This window comes from Monodon monoceros, unplaced genomic scaffold (assembly GCF_005190385.1).
Source record: "Monodon monoceros isolate NGI ecotype Baffin Bay Population unplaced genomic scaffold, NGI_Narwhal_1 Super_Scaffold_6, whole genome shotgun sequence".
Classification (NCBI taxonomy): Eukaryota; Metazoa; Chordata; class Mammalia; order Artiodactyla; family Monodontidae; genus Monodon; species Monodon monoceros.
The window spans coordinates 96,994,927-97,008,652 of record NW_021703783.1 but is presented as its reverse complement, the minus strand read 5'-3'; the positions used below and the strand labels follow the sequence as shown (position 1 = coordinate 97,008,652).

General features: G+C 63.7%; 1 protein-coding gene across 2 annotated transcripts in view; it reads left to right on the top strand.

Moving 5' to 3' along the window:
- The window catches only part of WNT7B (Wnt family member 7B), a 50,321-nt gene that overhangs the window by 1,072 nt on the left and 35,523 nt on the right, over window positions 1–13,726 (top strand). The window lies entirely within an intron of this gene.

Below are 13,726 nucleotides of genomic sequence, written 5' to 3'. Positions count from 1 at the left end.
CGCCCCCGCCCGCCCGGGGCCCTCGGCCGGGCCCCCTCTCGCCGCGCTCCCCCTCGCGCGGCCCGGCGGGCGGGCGGGCTCCCGGCGGGCCGCGCTCGCTGCTTGAGGCAGTAGCTGCCCCGAGTCGTATTTCCACATTCCTGAACCCAGCCGAGTCCTTACCTGTTGAGCTGCGATCTCCTTTAGACAGAATCTGTCTCGGCCTCGCTCGAAGCGGGGGTGGGCGGGCAGTGTGACCGTGAGGGGGGGGCGCGGTCCGCCAAGCCCGGGGGGCCCACGGCTCCGCGCCCCGACGCGCTCTGCGCGCCTACTGTGCGCCGCCAAGGGTGGGCGGCGGGGCGGGGGGGCGGGGAAGGCAGGCCCGGTCCCGGCCGCGGGCAAAGCCGGTGAACAGCCCCGAGGGAGGACCGGCGCCGGTGCCGCCGGCCGAGCCGCGGCCTCCCAGGCGGAGAGGTAGAAGCAGACCTGAGAGTAATTTCATCCGTTGCCTCTCCATCCAGCGCCTCCTCCGCCATTTTACAGATGGAGAAACTGAGGCCCAGGGCCGGCAGGGACTGAGGCCAGCGGCCGCACAGGCAGGGCTGGAAGCTCCCTGTCCCAGCCTCAGCTCTGCAGGCCTGGGCGGGCGTGTCTGCGGCTGCTGGTGGCACTGTTTATTGTGGGTCTGTTGTAGGCTGTGTCCCTGGGTGTGTGTTTATGGGAGGTAAGGGTGCAGTCAGTGTGTTGAGTCTGCTGGGGGGTGGGGGTGGGGAGGGAGGCACTGTTTTCCGGACCCTCCAGGAGCCCCTGCAGTTACTCCCCCTGTGCCCCCTAATGTAATAGGCACCCCCTAATGAGGCTTGCCTTGTGCTGCCTGGTTCTCAGCACTGAGGCCTTGCCGCCTTCTGGCAGCTGTGGAGGTGAGTGCCTTTACTCTTCCCGTTTTAAGGACTAGGAAGCGATGCAACGAGGGAGGCCAAGTCACTGTGCACAAGGGTAAGCGGCGGAGCTGTGACATCCGCTTCTGACTGCTCTGCCTAACACCAGCTCCTCAACAGGAGTCCTCTGCAAGCACCCCTTCCCTCGGCTGCAGGAAGAACTCTATGGATCCACTCCCACCTCCCCAGCCCGGGACTGTGGAAGGAGCTGAAGGCGGTGCCCGGCCTGGGCTCCCAGGACTGGGGCCAGGGCTCGAGGTGGATGTCAGCTCGGGCAGGTTCCCCCTCGCCTATCCTTCCTGAACCTCCTCGTTCCGCTCTGTAAATGGGACCGCAGCTCTGGCCGTTCTCAATAGGATGGTGGCCAGTGTCTGAGTAGAGAGAACCCAGTGAGTGAGACCAAGCCCGTGTGCCCAGGCACCTGTGCCAGCCTCTCTGGGAGCACGTGAGACAGCGAACCAGAGCTCGCTGAGCCTTTCTGTCCTCTGCCCCACCAAGGAGCCCTGGAGGGGGGACTCCTCCCCCGGCGTGCCCCCTAAAACATATATTCTCCCAGTCCTAGGGGGACAGAAGATGTGGCCTCCAAACACCCCTGTGGAATTACATCCAGGAAAGCCAGAGAGTCAGCCTGGGACCTGCCAAAGAGAGGGAAGGGGAGGGGAGGGGAGGGGAGGGGACTCAGGGGACTCAGCCCCTGTCACCACCACATTGGTGGTGCCTGTACTGGAGTGAAGGGGCCTGCTTTCTTTGCAAGCCATCTTGGCTACACAAGGTGGGGAGAAGGGGCAGCTGGGCCAGATGTGACCTAAGGAGTTAAATGACTTGGAAGCCCAGTGCCTAAGGACAAGGCTTAGGGATCCAACCTCCCCCTCACTCCTCACTGGGTGGCTTTGGGCGAGCTCTTCAACTTCCCAGCCCACCTTCCCTCGTCTGAAAAATGGGGTAGCAGTAGCACCTTCTTCACTGGCTGCTGGGAAGGTTAATCCTGGGGGCGTCCCAGTAAAGTCGACCTTTTCTTATTGGTAATGATATCACAGCCGCTGCAGGCACCTGGGGACTCCTCCAGATAGTGTATTCCAGGGCCCTGACGAATCCCAGGAGATGGGATTTTAGGATCATAAAAGTTCCAAGGAAATATCTTGAGATTGTATGTATTGGGGGACTCTTCCATGATCACAGCCCCCTCCCCCCGCCCATACCCCCATGATTATGAATGTTCAGGAGCAGCTTCCCTCACCCCCATGTCTACACATGCAGCCCCCATACACACATGCCCCTCAGCCCGGGTGCCAGTGCAGATGTGCCGCCTCTGGAGGAGCCCCTGGGCTGGCAGGAACGGAGAACTCAGCCCTTGAAACCTTCTTGTGGATCGGGGCTTCAAGAGCAGATGCACCTTGGATTGGGGCGGTTTCAAAACGCATGGCTTTGAGGAGGCACAGTTCCTCACTTTGGAACTGAGCAGCCTCCAAGCTGCAGCCCTGGAGGAGGCCGAGCCGGGGCCGCGAGGAACCATCTGGAGTCTGGGTACCCTTTGCGCACTGGAGCTGGGGTCATGAAGCCTCAGGATGAGCCTTGCTCCATGACCACCTCCTGCTCTTGGGGTTCAGGAGAGGCAGAAGGGCCCAGAGGGGTGAAGGTAGGGGAGGCGGCCCCCCCTCCTCCTGGATGCTGGGGACCAGTCTCCATGCCAGGTCTAGGAGCCAGGAAGTCCACTCCCTCAGGGCCCCCTGGCCATATTGCACAGACCTCTCCCGTCTTGTCACCTTCCCTCTTTGTGCCTTCACTCCTGCTTCAGGGATCTACACTGCATCTAGAGAGACATTCATATGTAGCCTGGCTTGGCGGACAATAGGAGGTGGGACTCAAAGCCTTGTGCTTTGGGCTTTAAAAAGATCACTGGAAGGAGGATTGTTCAGAGAAGTGTGTTCTTGTGGGTGTGCTCTGCCCCACACCTATCCCAGCCAACCCCTCAGAGGAGAGTAGAAGTGAGGTGGGGGAAGCCAGAGTTGGGGGCCTCTATGCACTTGTTGGGGGGTCTCCAACAAGTGCGCAGCCTGTCCAAAGAGACTCAGAGGCAGGACCCTGCAGGGACGCCGGCGCGCTGGTGCGCTGCTGAGCCCTACCACGCTGGGCCTGGTTGGCCATGGCAGTGAGTGCATGCGACCCACAGCCAGTGTCACCAAACCCAGGGGCGCACGCAGGCAGAGGCGCAGCGAACACAGTGCATTTGGGCGCACACACCTGCGGGCTCACAGACGCGCCCACGCTCCCGCAGTCACGCGCAGACACATGCAGGCACGTGCACGCACACAGGAGCACACATTGCGGAGCACAATACCCAGGAGGAGCGCACGCCCCCGCGTGGTTCTCCCGCGGTGCCTCCCCCCAGGTGCACCCTGCAGAGCGGGCCAGAGCGGTGTGGCTGGTTGAAGTTGGTGGTTGGGGGGATTGTCCGAGCCAAGGCGGTTTGGGCAAGCCCTGGAGGCGGCTCCCGCCGCACGCTTCGGTCAGCCTCCCCTTTAAAAAACCCGCCCGCGGAGGAGGCGGATGTAGGGGTGGCCCGTCCAATGGCAGCCGCGCGCCTCAGGAGACTTGAAGACGTGAGCCAGAGCGAGCGACAGAGCTGGTTCCGACCGATCGACGGACGGAGGGCCAGACGGCGGCCGAGGCGCACTCGCTGCCCACTGCCCGCTCGCCTCCCGGCACTCCAGCCCCAGCGCCCGCCGCAGCCCCAGCCCCAGCGAGATGCGCGGCCCTGGAGGCGGGGCACGGGCGACCACTGCGCCGGGGCCCGCGCGCTCGGGTCCCTAGCGCCGCGTTCCGCCGCCCTACCTTGGGAGGGCCGCGGAGACCCCGGCCTCAGCTGGCCCACGCGCTCTGCCCGCGGGGCCTGCGCAGCCCCGCCAGGAGCGCCGGCCCACCATGCTCCTGCTGTCGCCGCGCAGCGCGCTCCTCTCCGTCTATTGCCCGCAGATCTTTCTCATCCTGTCCAGCGGCAGCTACCTGTGAGTGCCGCGGGTCACACGCGGGGTGGGCGGGTGAGGGGCCCCCCTCCCTGGGCTCCAGCACTGGAACTGGGCGAGCAGGGAACGCGGCAGTGAGGTCCCTGGGCGGGGCGCCGGGTGCCCGGCGCGCGCGGGAGCGGGGGTACTGTGGGTCTTCCAGCCGGCCCAGGCCGCCGAAGTTGAGCAGTTGGGGGGGCGGCTGAGGCAGTGAGAAGCTCTGGCCTTGAGGTCAGGGAAAGGGTGGCCCGCTGGAGGCCTGACGGCGCCGGTAGACCTGGCTGCGCGCACGGAGCGCGAGGGCCGGAGGGCGCGCGGGTAGCGCGGAGATACCCTGCGCCTCCCAGCCGAATCCTGGACCAACGGGATCCCCCTCCCTATATAAATACACGCGGCCGCACGGCCGTGCCACACTCGAGAGAGCCGAACGCACACATCCGCTCCCCCGCGTACACACTGGCACACACGTGCACGCCGCGTCCCACCAGACAGCACCCAAGCTGTCCTCCGAGGTTGCCGTGGTTTCGCGCGGCTTCTCGCCGCGCCGAGCGGCCCGACCCTCGCCGCGGCCGACTCCTCGTCCGGGGCGAGGGGGGCGCGCAGTGAGCGCGTGCGGCCGGCCAAGGCAGTGCGAGGAGCGTGGGGCGCGGGTGCGTCGGGCCGGGCAGCGCCCACCGGGCTCCGGGAAGCTCCCGGCAGGGCGCGTCCGGGCCCAGGGAGCCGAGGGGCGCGTCGGCGCAGCAGTGGCTTCGCCGGATTCCTAATGGGACGCATATGCTCTGGCCTCCGATTTAAAAAGACGTTTGATTTATGGAACCGCCGTTTGGGGGAATTTAAGCTGGATGCTACTGATTAAACCTCAGAGCCAGTTCTCCCCCTCTTCTCTCCTCCCCTCCCCCTCCCCCTCCTTTACACGCGGGCCACGTCCGGGGTCGCCTAACGCGGCCAGAGGGGGCAGCCGCTGCCCTCCCGCTCCCCGCGCCACCTCCTCCCCCCGCGCGGCCGCAGTCCTAATAAATCGCCGCGCCCCCGCCCCCTTTTAATAGAGGCGCAGCCAGTTTCTCCTCCAGCTCCTAGGAAATTACTATCCTACCAGTTTTCCTTCTATAAATAGTCGCGCATCTTGAAACAAAAGTTCGCAACCGCAGCCAGATGCTGCAAGGCCCGCGGTTTCCCGGGCTGTGGGACATAATTACAAGGTCCGGGCGCAGAGAGCGCTCCAGGCCCGGCGGGCAGCCCCGGCTGCGGAGGCATCGCCTGGATTTGGGGGGGGGGGCAGGCCGCCCAGGGCAGGGCTCCGAGCCGGGTGGGGAACGCCTGATCATTGGGGACTCAGACTAGCGAAGTGCCAGGCCAGAAAGTCCTGCTGTGGCGTTCCTCCTGGGATCTGGATCGACTCAGGAGGTCTTGAAATCTCAAGCCTCTGGTTCTCAGAGGTCGGGGGTGGAGATCCAGAAGTCTCCCCCTCCCAGAATCCCCAGCATGTCAATCTTAAGCCTTGCTAGGGAATCGGTAGCTACTCTGCTTAAGAAATCGCTTTCGGAGCCAGCTGGCTGAGGTCTGGCGTTAACGGGGAGGTGTCCAGGGGTGGGAAACCAGGAGTCCTCCCCGGGTGGTTTGGAGTAAGAATCTGGGACGAGGAGGTGGGCTCGGGGCTCAGGAGCTGGTGAGAGTGGGATGCCGGGGCAGCAGCTGAGGGGCTCTGGGGCAGGTGATGGCCAGTACACCTCCACAGACCCTAAGTTTTCCTTTGGGGGTTGGCACCCCAAATCCAGGCCTGCCGTGACTACCATCTGTGCCCACAGAGGCTCGCTCCTCGAGTGTGCACTGCCAGCTTTGTTGGCAGAAATTCTCCTAAGGCAACAGCTTCCCCGAACGTTCCTGGACCGGTGCTGGGGTCTGGAGTGGGTGTGTGGGGGGGGGGGAGGGCAGGAAGGCAGACTCTGCCCCCTGCCCCGCCATCAGCAACCCCTGCCCAGCGTCAGTCCAGCCTGACCTTCAGCCCCAGCGGGAAGAAAGTGCCGAGGCCAGCCTCTCCTGAGCAGAAACTAACACGAGCGTTCCCGAGAGGGAGCAAGGGAGGCTCCGGCATCGCTGGGCTTCCCCCCACTGTTGGTGGGCATAGGGCTGACTAGGGTTAGGCTTAGGTGTGTAAGATGCCGTGGGTGGAAGCAGGTCCTCAGTGGTGCAAATGAATGTGAGTGTGGAGAGAAGACCCTGTGGGCCGCCTATGAGCTGAGGCCTGAATGCAGGTGAGGCAGCCGTGCAAAGTGCTTCAGTCACAGTTGGGGGTCAGTGGTAAAGCCCATCTCAGTAGCCTTCTCAGAATGCTCCCAAAGCTTGGCCCTGGGGATCTGAGGATGCCAGGGGCAGGAGGGGGCCCTGGGCAGAGGCTTCTTTCTGCTCCAGAGAACTTTCCAGAAGGCATCCATTGCTGGGATCACAAACACTGGCGGACAATTGATCCTGCCCCTTTCATCTGGGCTGCTCTCCCGGCTCCGCATCCCGGGCTGTGGTCCGTGCACAGCGAATCCCAGATGCATGCCTGGGCCGCTGCCACTGATCTGGTCGGACGGGTGTGCTGGCCTGGAAGAGCCCCGAGCCCCTGCCGGACTCTGAGCTTGGCCTGGCTGGCCATCCGAGGCAGCTCCGGCCAGCGTGGCTCTCCACTGTTGTCAGAGCCGGCGATCTCAGGGCCAGTGAGGATCAGCAAGGGCCTGAGGGAGGGCAGGTGGGGGGCTGCAGGCCGAGGGGAGGGCCTGCGGTGCTGGCTCGGTGGGTCTGGGGGCCAGGCTCAGGCCTCGTGCCAGGACCAGGCTGACCTACTGTCCTGGGCAGGTCCCTTCCGGTTTCGGCCTCCCTCTCCCAGACGTGGGGCTGGCTGCAGTGATCCCCCCAGATCTTCCGGTACGAGTTTCTCATGGTGACCGCCACTCTGGGGACCAGAGTGAGTCATGGTGACGGGGCAGTTACTCACCGACCACCTGGCCGTGGGGGTGAGGGCGCTCACCACTGCCCTGCCAAGGCTGGGCCTCTTCCCGGCTCTGCCGCTGTGGCTTTACTGGCGGTGCCAACCGCAGTTCCAGAAGCCCTGTGGACGCGACCCTGGAAGGGGGCTGCTGAATCAGGCCCACTCCCGTGGTATCGCAGCCTACGTGGGGTCAGAATGGGGCCACCGGCTCAGGCGGGGACAGGTTGCCCTGGGGAGGAGCAGCTCCTGGCCTAGGAGACTGTGCGTGTCCCGGTACGGGAGGAATTCTGCTGTGTGGCCTCGAGCAGGTCCACGGGCCTCTCTGGGCCTCAGTATGCTTGCCGTCGGTCACTTGGAAATGAAGATCCTTCCAGCACAGGCTCAGGTCAGGCCCATACGCCACTGGGATTCAAAAGCACGTGTGGCTCTGTGGAGGGGTGTGCACACGGGTGAGCCGAGCTGGGGAACCTGACAAAATCTCAACCCCCAAGGGACCCCCAGCTCAAGATATACGAATAGAACTGCTCTGATCACAGAGAACTTCGAGACATCGTTGATATGTGAGTGAGTCTCGTCAGCCACTAGTTAAAGGGGGAAGTGGTGCATTTGGGACATGACTCCTTCGACTTTCTGTGTGTGGGGCGGGAGGGTCAGGAGGGGAAGGTGGGTCCCCCCATGCTTCCTCCCAGGGCTGCGTTAGGTCCTGCAGCTATGTATTGCGGCCCGCAGGAGAAGGGCCCATTTTCTAACCATGTTTCCCTTTGGTCCTTGTGAAGCCAAGGGGCCTGATGGTGACACAGACACCAGGTTCACATCACCGTTCCTCCTCTTACTGCCTGGGTACATCCCGTAACCTCAGCTGTGTCCTCCGTACAGTGGGGGCCATGGGAACAGTAACCTAGAGGGGGTGTGAGACTTCAACAGGCAAATGCTGAGATGAGCTCTGCTGGTTGCCTGGTATACAGTAAGTGCTCAGAAGATGGGGTCGTTCTCAGCTATTAGGAGCAGGGAGGCTGGCCACCCGTGACAGAGGGAGGCCCTGTGTCTGTGCTTGTTCAGTAGAGAGTAATGAACTCTCTAGGGGATCTCGGAGGGCTTCCCAGAGGAGGTGACACTTAGACAGGGTTTTGAAGGATGGATAGGAGCTGCCCAGACTAAACAGGAGCACAACAGAGACTCTTAGAAGAAGGAATGATACTCACTGGCAAACACATCCACCCAGGGTTCCTCTCCAGGGAGCCTCTCGGCATCTTATTGAGGTGGGCAGACAAGAATGTCAGGGTCCAGGAGAGAGGCCCTTTCCTGAGGCCACCTCTGGGTAACAGCCCTCCCGGCTCTGGTCCAATAGCGAGAGGAGTCCCGGGATCTCTGGGGCCTCCGGGGTGGTACAGGCAGCTGTTGGAGGTGCCCTGGAGAGGGGAGGTCACCACGAAGGGGGGTGATTTTTGATTTTTGACGCCCTGACTGCACACTGTTTCATTGGGCTTCTCTGGGGACACCACGGACACAGGTCTGGCAAGTTGCACTCCTTGCCTCTGCCCTCCCCACACACTTATGTCCCCCCGAGCCTCATGCCAGCCTTGGGGAGCAGGGGGCCAGGGCTGCTCAGCCTGCGGGGAGCCCAGAACTGGGCTGGGGACCTGGACCAATGCCATGGTCCGACTGCCCTGGAAGGACCCTGTGGGTGGTGGCAGACGAGGGGGTGAGGTGGGGTGGAGGCCTTGGGTGTGGGGATGCAGACCCTCTGTCAGCTCAGGATTTGGGGTACCCAGAACAGGCCCCTCCATGTGGCCTGTGGCCAGCCCCCTAACCTCCTGGGGCCTCGCTCCTCCTGGGGCAGATGGAGGGGCTTCAGCTGGCTCCCTGAGGCCTCCATGTTGCATGGTCCTGGGTCCAGCTCAGACACAGCTCACCTCCCCCCCGCCCCAACTCCCCCAGCAAGGGGACAGGAGGCCGGCGCCCTCCCTTGTCAGATGAAACCCCGGCCCAGGGCTCCCTCAGCCTGATGAAAGGGTCATTGTGTGGTGCGGGCCGCCGGCTGGCCAAGGACAAAACCACCATTTGTCCTCCTTCCCTGGCTCAGGGCAGGGGCCTCCCTTTGGGCCAGCCGGTGGGGTGGGGGTGGGCACAGGTGCGCTCCTCTTCCCTTTCTCCGTCTTCCCGGTCTCCATCACAGAGCTGCTCCGCCTGCCCAGGCCCCCTCCTGGTCCTGCTTCCCACCCAGGGCATCCTTATCCTCTGGGCCAGCCCCTCTATTGGCAGGGAGGCAGTGAGCTCTCCAGCCCTGGAGGCATACAAGCAGATGTAGGAGTGAGGGCTCGGGATGATGGGGAAAGGCCTTGCCTGGAAGGAAGCCAGAACTCCTGGTCCCCTGTGTAAGGCAGCCATGTGGTGTGGATGGCCTGCTCTGTGGATGGAGATGCTGAGGCCCTGGGCAGGTCATCCCACAGCCTCAGCAGCGGAACACAGAGCAGGGCTTGGACCCCTGCCCACTGATGCCTCTCCCAGTTTCGGGCCGGAGCAGGTGGCCTCTGAGGCACTGGGATGCCAGAAGGGCTCGATCTGAGGCTGTGAGTAGAAGACACTAAAATTCTGCAGCCCCCAGGTAGACACTGTTGCCGCAGACCCTAAAGCCTGCCGGCTGCCTGGAGCGGGACCGAGGGGGTACTCCACCCTGCCCAGCAAGCAGCTCCCTGGCATCAGCTGTGGTCTGGAAGAGCCCAAGTCAGCAGCCCCTGGCAGTCCCACCCCAGTGACACCTGTGGGCCTCCATCCCTTTCTGGAACCACCCCCCATGGCCATCCCTGCTCCCGACCTTTCTCCACGTGCCTCCCAGGCCAGAGGTATTCCTTGTGCTAGAAAGCCCTGCTGCCATGTCCAGCTGGAGCTATGAAGGAGCAGGCCCCTGGCAGGAGCCTTTGGAAGGGTTTGTGGTGGCTGGGTTCACCCTCCCTGTAGCATGTGGCAGTGCTGCCAGGGTGCCAAGGGCCAGGGTGTCGAGGGATCCAGAGCTGAGACTTAGGCCTTCACTGTCCCAAACTGCAAAACCCTTTCGAATAGGAATTCCTCCAGAACATACTACCTGCCCCCTGGGCCCCTGAGTGGGGACACAGGGCTTTGCATTCCACTTCTGCGGGACCAGGCCCCCCTGGAAAGGCTTTCTCTCGTGGAGTGGATGTGTGCAGACACCTGGGGTCTGCTTTGAATCTGCTCCCTCCCAGGCTGCCAGAAAAGGGGAGCTAAGCAAGGGCCTCCCACTTGGGAGGAGCGTGAAGGTCAGAGCACCGAATAACCCTCTAGGTCATGCTCAACAGGGCTGAGCCCAGATTCGAACCTGGATCTGTCTGGCCCTTAGGCCTGTGCTGCGTCTCATGGCGCTCTGCTGATGCAGGTTTCCTGCCTTGAGCAAACTCCACTGCTTCTAATTCGCTGCCTGTAACCTCACCTGGGTGGAGAAACCAACTAACCCAGCTGGTTAGAATTGTCCGTCGACCAGGAGTCATGAGGCTCCGACTCTCAAGCTCAGGGGCTGCCTCCACATTTGGATTTGGGGCCAGAGGGACAGCTTTCCTGGTAGATGCGGGGGAGCCGAGGAGCCCTCAGATTCCTGCCCTGGGTCCCTCCCTGCCATGGGCCCTGACCTTTTTCCTCTGAGACCGGCTTGAGCAGAGAGGAGGTGGCCCCAGCTGGCCAGCTGGTGACCTCTGCCGGGTCAGCATGTGTATGGTGCCTTGTGCCATAGACTTGAGGAAACCTTGTGGGCAACCCTCCCCTTTCCTGGACCTCAGTTTCTCCATCCGGGTGATAGGCCTCAGTGCTCAAGGGCCTTCCTCTCCCCTCCTGACCTCCCGCCCGTCCTCCCCAGCAGTCCCAGCTTGCTCTCCACACCAGCAGCACCCACTGCAGCCCCTGTGCCAGGGGAACGAGACTGGCCATGTGTGCAGGTGGAGTTGGGAAGCCCCTTCCCCACGATTATGCAAAGCCCTGTGGTACCCGCAGCAGGAACAGTAGTCCATGTGCAGTGAGGGTAGACCAGGGAAAACCTCTCACAGAAGGTGACCTCTGAACTGGGTCCTAAAGAATGTGCCGGAGAGAAGGAGGGTGGCGTTGCTGGCTGCAGCGGAGGCAGCGGGATGACGGGGATGGTGGGGTTGGGGCTGGGGGGACGGGGAGTGGGTGGCGGCTGGTTAGAGTGGGGTGCGCAGTGGGAGGTGAGGTCGGAGTGTTGGCAGGGCAGCTGCCCCAGGCCTGGGGAGCTGCAGGGCTGGGATTGGCAGCTTCATCCAGAGCTAAGGAAAGCCCCCGGGCTCAGGGTGGACAACAGGGGAGAGGGGAGGAGGCTGGTCCTGCTGGCCTCAGACGCAGGGGGTGCTGAGGGGAGGGGGCGGATTTCCCCGGCGGGATCTGCAGGGCTGATGGGAGGCCGAGTGTGGGAGGGGAGCCCTGTCAGCACCCAGGCTCGGAGAGGCCAGGCCTGCGGTTGTGGGATTGACCGCTGCCCCCTCCCCCAGCGCCCAGCACAGCACTCAGCTCTCAGTTGGTTCCCAGTAAACACATGTTGGATGGTCAGATGGCTGCTTGTGTGTCTGGGGCTCAGCGAGGCCCGCTGACCTGGTCAGGGCCCACTGCCCGGTGGTGGCAGAGGCCTCCAGGTCCCAGGTGTGTTGGCGCAGGTGGACACGGGGTGGTCTGGGTGCCAGGATGACTGCCAGGATCCCGACTCCCACCTTTCCCGGGTGAGTGGCTGCGAGTGCTGGGAATTTCCAGGTGCAGCTGACATGCCCCCTCGGGCAGCAGCCGGATCCATCACCTTGCTGTCCCCATCTTCCCGGGCCTGTCCTGTGTCCTGTGCCCCATCTGCCTGGGTTGGGCCCTGCATCAGGCTAAAGTGCCGGCCTGGTGGCCCCAATGGACCAAGCCCCTGGCAGTGCCCTGGCGGCGTCACCCCTCATGGTGGCACTGCCCTGGCGGTGGAGCATGGTGTCCAGCATGCCCAGGTTCCCAGGGTGACCCTCCTGAGTCTCAGGTCCATGAGATAGGCTGGGATGCCAGGCGCCGGGCCGTCGGGGTGCTCAAGGAGTGTGCACAGGGTGACGGGGCAGGAGCCCAGGGCTGGCCGTGAGGCTGGTGCCGTGGCGCACCGGACAGGGAATCAAAAGCCTTGGGCTCTGGTCACTCACCCTGTCCCCAGTAGTTCGGAGCACACAGGGACTCTGGGTTCATCACCCAGGGCGCGGGGGACCCCGGAGACACTGGCCTGGAAATGCCACATCGGGGCTGTGTGGTCAGGCAGGGCTTCACTCCAGGCCGCAGCTCCTGGAGCTGTGTAAGGAGTGGAACCTTCCCCCTGCAACCCCCTCCCGGGCCCTTCTTTATTTCCTTTTGTGCAGCTCCAGGGGTGAGGCAGGGTCCGAGCGCTGATGACTCCATGGCCTAGGGAAGTCCTCGATGTCTAGCTTCTGCCTGAGGAGTGGGCGTCGGAGGGGAGCCTCTGGCTGACCCTCTGGGCCACATGCTTGTCTCCCATCCTGTCCCAGAGAGGAGCGGAGAGCAAGGGTTTGCAGTCAAGTCTGAGCGTAACCCAGAGCCCACTCCTGACCTTCCTTCTGCGGTTGGGACTCCTGTGGGGGTTGGGGGAGGGGGGAAAAGGGGAGGAAGCAGGGGAGGCAGGAGGGTGGCAGGGCCGTGGGTGGATGCTGAGGGGACAGACAGGGCCTGGGGCAGAGCCGGAGGCGGGAAGAAGGGCTGCAGAGCCCCGTCCTGCTCTGGGCTCTGATACCAAATACCTGCCAGGTGGCTGGGGACAAGGTACTGCCCCTCTCCTTTAACCGGGGGCTGGCAGTGGAAGGCAAGGGTGGTGCTCAGGACCCCGGGCCACCTGAGTCAAGCCCTGGGGCCCCCTGAGCTCGGGGAGGTGTTCTAGCCCCAGGACGCGCTCACCGATCGTTCAGGTCATCACAGCCAGGCTGAAGGGTGGGGGGGAAGGGGGCGTGAGGAGGAGGCTCCTCCTGGGGAGGGTGGGCACCCATCCCAAAAGGCATCCAAGCTGAGGCACTTGGCTGGGCAGGCCCCAGGGGCCCAGGAATTCTTGGAGGGGGCAGCCCAGAGCAGGGGGCTGCTTGAAAAGAGAGGTGGGTGGTGAGGGCACTGTGCAGCGGCTTCTGACCCAGAGTGGGCCCCAGCTTCGGTGAGAGCAGAGGGCAGGGCTGTGGGACAGGGGAGAGCCTGGAGGGGCTGGGCTCACTCACACTCACACTCCACTGTGAGGTGCTGAGGGGCCCAGGCAGGGTCTCACCCTCATCTGTTCCTGGGAGAGGGACCCTCCAGGATGCCTGCCCGAGGCTTAGTGCCAAGGCAGGGACTCAGCCCTGCAGTCTGCACAGAGGGGATGGCTCGCTTCCCACTGTCCACAGGGGCTTGGTCCCCAGACCCGCTGCTCACACCAGGTCTGCGGTGGTCGGGAAGGCCGAAGTGCTGGCCAAGCCACTAGGCGCCGAGACTCCCAGCCTGGCCATGGGCCAGTGGGGCCTGCCAGCCTCCTCCCACCTGTTCCGCCCGCCTGTCCGTCCATCCGTCTGTCCTGAGGTTTCAGACTGGCATCCTGGTCATCCAGGCCCACAGGCGCCCCCGCGTCCGACAGATCTGGGGCATCGGGGCTGAGGCCAAGGCCCAGGCCAGGTGTCTCATCCCTGCTCAGGCCTCAGTTCACTGTGGGACCTCAGGTGCTGTGGCACCTCTGGATGTTAGTATCCCCACCTGTACCTGAAGCGAGGCAAAAGGTCAGGGGTAAGGCCTAGGGAAGGTCAGGGGTTAGGCCTAGGGAAGGTCAGGGGTAA